We start from the raw sequence: 10,344 nt of genomic DNA, 5'->3' as shown, positions 1-10,344 counted from the left end.
ATCTATCTATCTATCTATCTATCTATCTAATCTATCTATCTATCATCTATCTATCTATCATCTATCACATTCCACCCAACAATGTGAAAAACTGGAGCACGGTCCAGCCTGTGAGAACAGACCTGTAATACCCACCCTAGTAGGAAGCAGTCAACACAAGAAGGATTATGCAAAAGCTGTAATTGACAACTAATTATTGGCCTGTCTACTTTTAAAAAGTAAGTACAGTTTAACACAAAGATAAGTTTGTATCTTATATTTTCTAATAGTAAATCTTTTGAAATATATTAATAAACCAACCCAAAGTGCACATTATTTAAAAATTGTATATGTTTAACTCCTAGCATTTGATACTGAATAAATATTCTTTATTAGAAAACTACAAATTGTGTGGGAAATGGCATCTTAAAATCCTTGGATCTTGGTGTGTTGACACTTTTTATATACGCAATAAATTTTCACTGAGCAGAAATAAATCTCCAATCCATGCAGCAATGTAAGGAACCATAGATGCCTAAGGCCTTCTCTCTCAAAAGGCTATAAATTTCTGTCACCTAACTTTTTCTTTAAATAAAAGAAACCCAACAAAAAACCCTCTCTCTATTTCATTTAGACAGAAACATATTGTGGCACGATAACAAAAGGCATCCATTTGCTTGGCAAGTTAATTAGTGTGCCAGACATCTCGTGACCATATTCAAATCTTAGTTCATCTAATAAAGATTAAATATATCTTGCTGTTCACTATTTCCGCTAAGCGCCATCTGAACAAATGGTGTGTACTTCGTTAAACACCCACTCACAAAACATTAGTTATCTGAAGCTGATCTAATGCCACCTCTATATCACTCTAATGTCAAGCATTATTCAACAGTTACTTCTTTGCATTCCTAAATGGTAAAATAGCACTTTTTAAATACTTTAAAGAAAATATGTTGCTTCACAACTACTGCTACTGTTCAGCCAGTGCCTTAGGACAACCGTTTTTGCAACTTATACTACAATCCAAAGAGCTAGGAAAGTCGTCTTATACCGAGTCAGACCACTGGTCCAAGTAGCTGAGTATTGTGGTTAACCCATTTTTTTTCAGGTAGGGGGTACTCCCACAGCCCCCTCAAGATTGAATCTGGGACTTCTTGCATGCAAAGCAGATGATCCACCACTGAGCCATAACTCTTTCCCAGTAAGTTCATACTATTTCACAGGCTAAGGCTGAAGCATCTCAGTACTGTACAGTAGTACCTCGGGTTACAGATGCTTCCGGTTACAGACTCCGCTAACCCAGAAATAGTACCTCAGGTTAAGAACTTTGCTTCAGGATGAGAACAGAAATCGTGCTCCGGCGGCGTGGCAGCAGCAGGAGGCCCCATTAGCTAAAGTGGTGCTTCAGGTTAAGAACAGTTTCAGGTTAAGAACGGACCTCCGGAATGAATTAAGTTCTTAACCCGAGGTACCACTGTACTGTTGGAAAATGTAGCTGTTTTCCTCATGCCTCTACCAGAACTGTATCAAAGCATCAGTAGCCATTGCAATGCCAAAATTTGCTTATACCATAGTGTACAGATACTCTGTAGTGAGAATCCTGTATTAACCATGGACAATGAGTACATTATGCATAGAGATGTAAGAAGGCAGTGACTTCTATTCCAACTTGTTTTCATCATAATCAGTGATGTTCCCGTTCTTCTGCATTTCAGTTTTTGCCATAATTTCCGTTTCCTTTTCAGTTTTCAGCAGAATTCTTCAACCTATTATTATAAATTGATTTTACAAATATATTCCCAAAACTTAATTTTCCTTTTAGGATTTTTTTTTTGTTCTTCAATGTACACAATCTCTTCTGAAAAGCTTTTAAAAATGCTGATCATTAGGTAATCAATGCAGCCACCTGAGCATTATGATTTACATACACAATTTGATACCTTTCTGCAAATACGTAATAAAATGCTGCACATGAAAATGAGCAATAACAAACTATTTAACTGATAGTTAAATCATTACTCATACCTAGCAGCATATTTAAAAGGCTATTGCAAAATTTTAATTACTGTACAGTAGATCTACCTATCTACTGATGGACTAATATAGAAGCAGACAGAAACCAAATCATTCATAGCTTTGGGTGGATGGCGGAATGATAGAATCCTTCATTTATAGTGGTGGTAGCTCTAACAAGATGTAAGATTGATTGATTCAGTTGTGAGGTTCATATAGTCATTTTTCTCTCTAAGCCAAGGCTAGGGATATTTGAGAACATCTTCAGTAAGCAGCAGATGGGACAGCTTAATAAGGATTTTCAGCTATTTAGAAATGAGAGGATATAATGTAAATATTTATTTTTAGTTTTTCTGTTCTAATGGAATGAGTTCCACAGTGACTAGGCAAGGCAGCTAATGTCTTTGGTCACCTAGGTTTCATTTTCTGCTGCACATTCAATCCATATAGTCTAAGCTCCTAGAGTTCTTTCAGACTGACAAGAGACATTTTGGTTGAGGGGATCCCCCCCCCTTCTTCTACATTGCTGTGCACTGAATTTCTGTACCACTGTTTTGCTATTCTGATGTTGGTGGTGTATTTTTTTTGTGGGGATTTTATTTGGTGATTCTAGTGTAAATTGTATTCATTTTAATTGCTATATTTTTTTGTCTATATGCACTGCACAAATTCTGCCCGTGAAGTTCCCTAAGGAATATGCATTCCCCAGTTTTGGACTCTTAGAATTTGTGTCCTATTTAAATATCTACTGGGTGTGTTTAAATTGCATAGAAAGAAGATGTATCACAAAAGAAGATGCAATTTTCTTCTGCAACAGTTTAAAAGAGAGAGGCATAAATACCTTCCATTTAACTAATAGAACATGAAGTTTCTCAAATGGTTTTCTTACTTTTTTAATGGCTTGTTTTCTATAGATAGCTGGTTGAGGATACGCTGTCAAAAATGAGATGCTTCAATGCTGCCAAATATTATAAATATTCATATTTATGAATGAAAAATGTCTGTCAGTTACTATAAGTTTATGTAATGATTGGCTGAGATCCAGCAGTTAATATGCACACATTGAGACTTCCTCTTCCCTGAGCACAGTAACTCTGTGTATGCAGAGCAGGATATTCCTAAAGGCACATGAAACATTCCCTTATTAAACAGAAACAAAAGAAAGGCCCCTGTACATGCAAAGCTTTGAATTACCCCCATCGTTCAACACCATCTTCAGTAAGTGAAGGAATTTTCTTCTAAGCAATTTTCTTCTACCATGGAAAATGAACAGTACTGCACAGCTAGTTTCGATGGTGGCCTTTGGTGGGTTCTCCCTTGGGTGAAATGAAAGGCTAGTCACAGCATGAAATAGGATTTTCACTCACGAGCAGTTCAGAGCTTTCCCCCCAGTCTTTTCATGGTACTTTCCTCAGAACTGGTGTCAAATAATTGACCTTTCCCACAACATATGCCAGGTAATATTTTCATCTATGTGAGCACTTACTGAATTCCAAACAACTTCCCAGTCTCCTCTGCTTACACAGTCTACTCCAGATGCCTCCTTATTTTACTAGTCAACTATTCAATGCATGGACTCTACTTCTTCATTATATAGCTTAACCTTGTGCTCATCGGAGACTCATTAGGCAGTAACAGAGAAACCGAATCCCCACATCCAACCTACATCCGGAGCCAGTGTCAAGATACTCAAAGACTAGGTGTTTGCAAAAGATGGACTTCCATTTTCAGTTGCATTAACAGGCACAAACAATGGATTCCACCTATCTGAGACTGAGCCAGTTCTGTCTACACTCCATTTCCTTCATTACTGTTAATGGCTCACTTTGTTTAAAAGATGTAACCATAAGATAATATCTTATTGCTTTTATGAGCACATTTTGGTCAGCCACAGTTCAATGTCTTGTTTTTACTCTCAAAGCTACATACTCATTCTCCAAGTATGCAGCATTTTCCATACATCACTGGGAGTGGGAGGTTGACAGTTCAACAAAAAAAAGTCCACCACAGATGCTGTAATCCCTTATTACATCACAGATGGTGGCATATGAATGCAACATTGATGTATATGTATAATGCAAGAAAAAAAATAAGACACATGATTCCTGATCCAGAGCCCTGCATACACTCCTCCACACATACACACAGAAGCCCTAGTACACCACACCTCTCCTCTCATCGTGTTCTAACATTGGAGAAGAAATCCAGGTTTGTTTTGTACTAGACTCATTGTGTCTCCATGCCAGAGCCAGGAGGTGACAAGGAGAAAAAGGAGAGAGAAGCTTTTCGAGCCCATGATCATCCCAAAGGTCATAAACCACAGTTTGTGAAGCTGCGAATGAACATCTAAACCAGACCAGAGTTTACCCAGCCACGAGGACATTTTCTTTCCTCCTAACTACTCAACTGAGCTGAATTACTGCAGGCAGGTAAGCTCTGGGAAAGCAAGCAGATGTCATAACATTGCAGTGGATCATGTTCCCCCTTCCAGGAAGACTGAGAAAATAAATCTGTTTGGTGGCTGTTGAAAGTTCAGCTATCTTCTACTCAAAACACAAATACGCATAACACCACAGAAGAGGCAAGGACATTTCAAGATAAACAGAGTTAAGAGCTCAGCAGTGTTTCATATTCAAGGCTACAAGAGCAAAGCAGATGAGTGCGAGGCCTCCATTCAAAATGAATGGATAAATATATGCAAGTAGGTCTCTCAGCGTGGGGTTTTTTTTTAAGCTAACACAGAATTTTCTGTATGATTCAAGGGCAGCAAATATAAACTAAAGCAACAAATGAAGGGCTAAAATAAATTAGAATATTAATTCTATGGAAAATGGTATCATTCTCCTTAGAGTTGAGGATATATTATTTGTCTGTGGTTACTCAGTTCCATATGCTTGCATGGGAGAGAGTTTCCCTAAGCTAATTTTTATTTCACTTCTCTCCCCTCCCCCCTCCAGTGGTGCTGGCAACAATCACTGAATATGGTTTGGTGTGTATTTTTATATCTAGCTCGTCAGCAAATATAACCCAGTAACCACTTCTGAAATTGATGGAGTTCTGCTTATATACATCCCAACAGCAGAATAATTGGCCTATAGTTCCTCCTCTCTTCAGCTTTATGTTTGACAATATATAACACTGCCATGACAGCAAACTTTTTTAAGCAGAGTAATCCACATATCTGAAACATAGTAAAAGTTTACATCCTACACTCAAGGGAAATGTAGGACAACCAAAAAAGGACATGTATTTATAAGGGGAAAGCTGAAAAAGAGAATATCACATACAATATGAAAAGGATAAAGTGTTCACAAGCATTTCAGAGAAATCACATCCATTAGAAAAAAATAAATACAAATGCCTTCAGGGCAAGAAAGAAGAAACAAAGGGGTATTTTTTTATTATCCTTTATTATATCACAAAAAGGGACATGTATCCCACTCCCTTTTCTGGGTCTCTAAGCTTTTAAGTCCATCCCTCCTGGAGTATCTGTTTTGACCTTCTTCAGATGCAAATACTCTCTTGGCCTGACCATTGGTTGTTGCAAGCTATTATGCTAATAATCTGCTATCCAGATCTTATTTGAAGACATATAGCTTAACACGAAGCATGGTGGCATCTTGAAAAGGGATGGGAAGTGGAGAGAGAACAGAAGAACGTTTCCTAGATAAAGGTAGGAGGAGAAAGTCATTAAGAGCTCATGTTGGTAAAATTGCAGGTTCAGAGTGGTGGAGAAAGGCAAAAGACAGACTTATCAGAATTTGTCACCACGGCGTTTTACTGAAATTAAGAGAACTTGAAAATCAAAGGAGCCAATTTTAGAGAGGCCATGGAAAAGAGAATCATTTCAGAGGGTAACTTCCTTGTTTTGTAGTGCAAGAGCAGATGCTGTAGTGTCAGAGGGTGAAAGAGGGCAAGGCAAGGAAAGGGGTCAAAGAACACTTTTCAGCCACTACAGAGTCAAAGGGGCTTCTGTGCATATTGTACCTCATTCGGAAACTAGCCTATGAATCAAACCAATGGGCTTTTGGTATGTTAACTGTTGTTCTTTAAGAAAGCTTAGAAATATGTTTTTAAAAACTGTCAAATAATTGCCTGCGCATGATTGATGCATTTTATTTCAAGAAAATGCAAGAAAATAATATGAAAGCCTCAGGGGACAGTGTCTTTTGGCATATGCTCTTCTTGCACATTTCTAAAAAATGTGGTGGTACACACCATCTCGAGGAGTAAGAAAACCGCTAAGACTAATCAAAACTGTCAGAAATGTGGCACTTCCATTTAAATCATGGAATTTACATTTTGCTGCGTTATTACTGCATGATCCTAAGGACATCCCACTGAGTTCAATGGGGTTTACTATTCAGTATGCGTGCTTAGGATTGTGGCTCTTGAACAGATTGACTTGCAAAACAACTAATATGCCACCACATTTCCACAAAACTCAAAGGTTTCCATTGGGATTTTTTTTTTTAATCAGATGTCAGTTTTCTTACCTTGGTGGCAGTATGATATAGCAAGCCCAAAGTGGTTGTTTTTACATCCCCTGGAATGAGATCAGGGGAAGATCAAGGGAATGCAAATATCTGTCTGTATGTAATAAAACCTACTAGTGAACTACCATAGAGCACCGTGAGAACAATAAGAAGAGGACAAATAGGGGGTGGGAGTGGGGAGAAGGACCACCTTCGCACTTTAAAGCAAAGAGTTATGAACTGAGAGGAGCAGATGAATTGGAGAACGCAAGGAGTTATGAACAGACACCTGCAATTTAACTCTTCTCCCCCCCCCCACACCTCACAAAGCCATAATGGATGTGAATACAGCTCGGGACCACAATATCTCAAGGACTCTGCCTTAACAACTTAAGAAAACTGCAGTGATTTGAAAGCAAACTTGAGAAATTTCACTGTTTACTCCACTGTTCCAGGTAGACTTGTCCACTTTTGTTAAGCCTCTGGAGTTGTGCCTTTGACAGCCATTTCATGTTCAGCCATTATCAGATAATAATGTTATCTGCAAATCAACCTGTAGTTTGAGTCCTAGGAATACCCCAAACTAGTCTGTTTAGTGATCAGTTGGCAACCCAAAATCAAGGCACAACCAAAGTTCTCTGCTTCAAATCTCCCCATGGCTTGACAATTTTATATTGTCACACCTGCTTTGCATGTGGAAGATCCCTGGTTTATCTCTGGGTAGGGCTGGGAATACTCCCCCCCACACACACACACCTGAAACCCTGGAGAGCCTCTTCCAGTTAGTGTGGACAGTACTGAAGTAGATGGATGAACAGTCTGAATCAGTATAAAGCAGCTTCCCATTTTGACTATTCGGCAATGAGGCAGCTGCCTAAGGCAGCTGAATTTGAATGTCACCAAAGTGCAGGCAGCAAATGGTTAGTTACTGAATTTATTATTCCTATAATGTTACTGTCAGGAAGAGGAAAGTAGGGATTTTCTGCCTCGGGGGCCAAAATAACTTGCCTGGCCTTTGGTTCTATGCATCATAATTGGGACGGGAGTCCCAATTTGCTCTTCACTTCAGACAGCAACACGTTTTCATCAGGCTCTTTGGAAAAGCTTCACGATATATTTTTGCCTGTTTTGAAGTCCACGCTGTCTTATACAAATTAGACCATTGGTCCATCTAGCCCAGTAATGTCTACATTGATGTTTCAGACAGAGCAGATATCCAGCCCTATCTGGAGATGCTCACAATTGAACCTGGGACCTTCTGCATGCAAAGGAGATGCTCTCATCACTGAGTGATGGCCCTTCCCTAAGCTCTACTTTCAGTGCCCTCCCATGTGCTGGCTCTGCTTCAGCATTTCATGTGGGTTAAAAAACTTCAAGCATTTCATGTGGGTTAAAAAAGCAACATTTGCCTTCAGGTCCTGTGCTCAATGTCTCCAGGTGTGGTGTCTATTACCTTTGGTTCTTCAGACTTAATATTCACTTCTCCAGATATCTGCAGCAATCTCCTAAAATCAAATCCTCATGATTAATCCTCATTTTAATGTAAATTTCTCCCAATCAATACTTTTTTATATGCAGTTCTGACTAATGTACAGATATTTGCAAGAAATTTTTCCTAATGTCCTGCATTTTTAAAGGCTATTTTCACTAATATATGTATTTTTATGCACACTTTTCACTAAAATAAGCTTCTTCTTTTTTTGCAAACATTGGTTGGTTGGTTGGAGAATTGCATCACAACAGAGAAGTGGAAAAGATTACTGTATTTCAAATTTGTTACAGTTGCTTTTAAATGCAAACTGAATCAAATACCTCTCCCTATATGTAGCTATCCTTTTGAATTATTCTGGCTTTCCAAATCCCAGGGGGAGAAAATACATTCTGTAGGTATTCTATTTTATTTATTTATTATTTATTGAATTACTATCCTGCCCTTCATCAAAGGGTCATGGAGCAGTTTACAATATAAAAAACAAAAATACGTAACAAGCTATACATTATTTAAAAGAATCACACCCTATATATATATGAATAGCCAGATTGTAACAAATGACAGCTGTCAATTCTATGGTATGTAAGTTATGGAACTTCAGACACCAGTGACTTGAAGGGTTGGGAGGTGGAAGGACCCATGGGCAATGGGGGCCTAATGTTATATGTTCTGTATCACTAACTGTAGTATCGGGTAGTGGGAATGGGGGTGTCATCCACTGTAAAAAATAAACAACAACAGCAACAGAATGCTGAGTCTAAAGAAATTTATGTTATTTTGCTTTTCGATTTCCAGCACCATATAGTTAAGGTCAAGGTTAAGTCTGAAGGGGCAGCGAGGGTGTACAAGGGGGAGGCACAAGAGAGATTTCCAATGCAAGAATTATAAATTGCTGGCAGAAACTTAAGAGGGAAGAGCACTACTAACAAGAATATCTCAAGTCTGCTTTTAAATCACTGCAATTCTTTAAAGTTGACAGGGCAGGAGGTCATTTATTGTTATTACTCTTATTTATTTCATTCCTGAATGGCTTCCTATGAAGCATCTCAAAGCAATTTCAGAAGACAATAAAACACATATAAAACAATGGCACTTATAAAAACAGTTAAAGCATTTGCGTATTTAGAAAGAGTTTTGAACCATCGCATCTCTCAAAACACAGTTCCACACACCCTCCTTCATCTCCTCAACAGGAAGAAGAATTAATAAGTGGGAAAGACAAATAAGTCACTGCTTAATCATTTTCATGTCACCAGAATCTTTTTACAGATGAGGATATGCCAAAGAGAAAATGTTCCTCTCCTCCTTGGTGTAACTCTGACTGTAATGAGATCCTTTCAATGGCTGGTGGCGTGAAAATGATAATAAATGCAGAATTTCCATGTCCAAAGCAGTAATAGACATTAAGGAGGAGGAGGAGGAGGAGGAGGAGGAGGAGGGGAGAAAGGGAAGGTTTGTTGTCCATGTATTCATACTAAAAGGACTGTTGAAGCCTCAGTCATTAAAGTGACTAGACATTTCTCTCATTTCCACAGGTGCTAATGAACAGAAGGCTGGAATCTCTGCTTCTTGCCAATAAATCTCTTTCAGTTCGGAGAGATGTGAATCACTTTCATACAAGACAAAGTAGGATGGAAAGAAAATGGAAAGAGAAAACGAAATTTGGGATAAAGGTGCAAAAATACTGAACTCTTTCCCCAGAAACTAGAATGTAATGAAACGAAGTCCTATTGAGTATTGGCTTCCTGATACATTAATGAAGCCTGCAGAACATCTTGAGCTGTCATTCAAGGTGAAATTGGAGACATCTAAGGCTGGTGAAACATCTTCTGCGGGAGAAGCCAAATACAAGAAAATATAAGGGGATGGGGTGAAATAACAAGATATTCAAGCAATATTTCAGAAGCTACCTACTAGCCGAGGTGTGTGTATGTCACAGGTACTGTTAGAAACCAGAATCACCATTCTCACCATTGCCAATGTGGCCTTCCAAGAAATGTAACAAGGTGAAATTGTGAAAATAATGGGGAAAGAGTGGTCAGAAGTGGTTAAAGAATAGAATCATAGAATCATAGAGTTGGAAGAGACCACAAGGGCCATCGAGTCCAACCCCCTGCCAAGCAGGAAACACCATCAGAGCACTCCTGACATATGGTTGTCAAGCCTCTGCTTAAAGACCTCCAAAGAAGGAGACTCCACCACACTCCTTGGCAGCAAATTCCACTGTCGAACAGCTCTTACTGTCAGGAAGTTCTTCCTAATGTTTAGGTGGAATCTTCTTTCTTGTAGTTTGGATCCATTGCTCCGTGTCCGCTTCTCTGGAGCAGCAGAAAACAACCTTTCTCCCTCCTCTATGTGACATCCTTTTATATATTTGAACAT

At 38.7% G+C, this 10,344-nt stretch overlaps 1 long non-coding RNA gene across 1 annotated transcript; it reads left to right on the top strand.

Moving 5' to 3' along the window:
• Nucleotides 1-1,099: 1,099 nt before the first annotated feature.
• Nucleotides 1,100-10,009, top strand: LOC308584366. The gene is made up of 3 exons (XR_014006786.1): nt 1,100-1,183; nt 4,242-4,424; nt 9,498-10,009. It is a non-coding gene; the product is annotated as an uncharacterized lncRNA (long non-coding RNA).
• The last annotated feature ends 335 nt before the right edge of the window (nt 10,010-10,344 follow it).

This window comes from Podarcis bocagei, assembly GCF_964188305.1.
Source record: "Podarcis bocagei genome assembly, chromosome: 1".
Classification (NCBI taxonomy): domain Eukaryota; kingdom Metazoa; phylum Chordata; class Lepidosauria; order Squamata; family Lacertidae; genus Podarcis; species Podarcis bocagei.
The sequence above is the reverse complement of the archived record's forward strand: the minus strand, read 5'-3'. Positions and strand labels throughout refer to the sequence as shown.